General features: G+C 43.2%; 1 long non-coding RNA gene across 1 annotated transcript; it reads left to right on the forward strand.

Annotated features, from left to right (window-relative positions):
• The first annotated feature begins 49 nt into the window (after positions 1 to 49).
• Positions 50 to 2,053, forward strand: LOC116074749. The gene is made up of 3 exons (XR_004112263.1): positions 50 to 698; positions 1,420 to 1,590; positions 1,660 to 2,053. It is a non-coding gene; the product is annotated as an uncharacterized LOC116074749 (long non-coding RNA).
• Positions 2,054 to 2,059: the final 6 nt, after the last annotated feature.

Genomic DNA, 2,059 nt, shown 5'->3' on the forward strand with positions numbered 1-2,059 from the left:
TTTAATGAGACCTCATCAATGTATTCATTACAAAGAACCTCACTGGTTTGCTTTTCTGCTCTGGGCACACACTCGCCTTCTTTGCCCCCTCTGCAGGAAATTACATTGCGGGCAGAGGCCTCATGCAGAGAAAAGATGTCTCTTTATTCAATGGAAGCAATTTCTGTCTTGTGTGTTGCTTCAACTGTCACAACATTCTCAACCATGAGCTTCGCTCTCTTGATTAATATTTATAGCCTCCTCATTGAGCACCTGTAATGTCCGTGGCCATGGAGGTGAGTGCTGTACATGGCAGACAGATGAGTGGGTACAGCCTGTTCACTCATAGAGGCCAGAGTTATGCAGTGGTTCAGATGTAAAAATAAAACAAATCCTACTCTGTTGTAGACCAGGGGAACATTGCCATTCTGCATCAAGTCAGTGCTCAGTGAGCTGATGTACTTCACTGGAATCTGAGCACAAGACTCTGGCTCAGGATCCACTTGCTACTGTACTGTCTTGGGATTTTTGACACCCCCTTGAGATTGAGATTTCATATATCCTTCCAGTAGTACAGACACTGAGGGTGGTTGTCTGGACTAGTCAAAAAAAGGACAAATGACAGAATGTGCAGCTGCCTTCAAGACATTTTTGCGTTCCTATAGGGTTTCATGCTGGGATATTTGCTCCCCTTGGAAAACGGAGAATTCTAAGAGCAGGTAAGAGCTATAGACCCTGAAAGACAATTCCCATGACTCAGTTGGCTCCTCCACATCCATGCTTAGGGCAGCACAACACTGTACCACACCTCTGCAGACTTGGGATAGAAGGACTGGGCAGAGTGGAATAACAAAACCAAAGGAAGAGGTCAGACAACCTTGTGAATGGAGAGCATCTACGTAAGCATCTCTGTTCTTCTCTCCAGGGGCTAGATGACTTCCCACGACCACCTTGTAGTTTGTCTCCAGGGACTAGATGACTTCCCATGACCACCTTGTAGTTTGTCTCCAGGAACTAGATGACTTCCCATGACCACCTTGTAGTTTGTCTCCAGGGACTAGATGACTTCCCATGACCACCTTGTAGTTTGTCTCCAGGGACTAGATGACTTCCCATGACCACCTTGTAGTTTGTGTCCAGTTTTACAGTTAGTTAATTTATTTACTCTCACTTATTATGACTTACATAGTTGAAATCTATCTTAGAGAATCTTGAGTATATCATTTAAGACATCGTTTAAGCTGCCAAAACCTTAGTAACTAGGTCAGATGTTGCCTTTTACAGGACATTTTCCCTCTGATTCTAGCAGATGCCATGAATATTTCTCTCCTTGGCTTTCTCACTTTCCAGTGTTTGCAGAACTTGTATTCTGTTAACACATAATGAGATGACTTATGTGGAAGTTTTATTTTCTGTTCTTCAAGTCTTTGAACTCTTAAGCTTCCAGGATAGGATCTTGAATGTTACAGACAGTTGGTGGCATATAACAAAAGATCCATCCAAAACCAACAACCAAATGAAGTCACACCATATGTACACAAGCCACCTGCTGCACAGGAACACACATCCATGTGCTCTGAGGGCAAAGGTCACATGAACTGATGGGCAAAGGTCATATGAACTGATGGGCAAAGATCATATGAACTGATGGGCAAAGGTCATATGAACTGATGGGCAAAGGTCATATGAACTGATGGACAAAGGTCATATGAACTGTTGGGCAAAGGAAGGAACATGGAGGTACAGTATGTTATTGCAACAAAAGAAAGAAACCTAACATAACAACAAGTAAACATTGACAGAAATTCCCAATCTGTCTCAGCCTGGCCTACAGCAGAGTTACAACCAGAGAAAACTGGGAAATAAGTATGTGAAGCTGCACTCAGGTGGATAAAGCTCCCAGCCCCATTTACCAGAACTGGGAGACCATCTTCCCCCCACTGCCACTGTCAAGACTCTTGGACTGGGCCATCTTCACTTGCAGCATCACATTCTATAGTGAGATTAAAAAGAATGACAGATACGTTTTCATAATTCTCATAATTGTATGTTGCCTGGGCATCACATTCTGAATACAAGT

The sequence above is a fragment of the Mastomys coucha genome, unplaced genomic scaffold, assembly GCF_008632895.1.
Source record: "Mastomys coucha isolate ucsf_1 unplaced genomic scaffold, UCSF_Mcou_1 pScaffold3, whole genome shotgun sequence".
In the NCBI taxonomy this organism is placed as follows: Eukaryota; Metazoa; Chordata; class Mammalia; order Rodentia; family Muridae; genus Mastomys; species Mastomys coucha.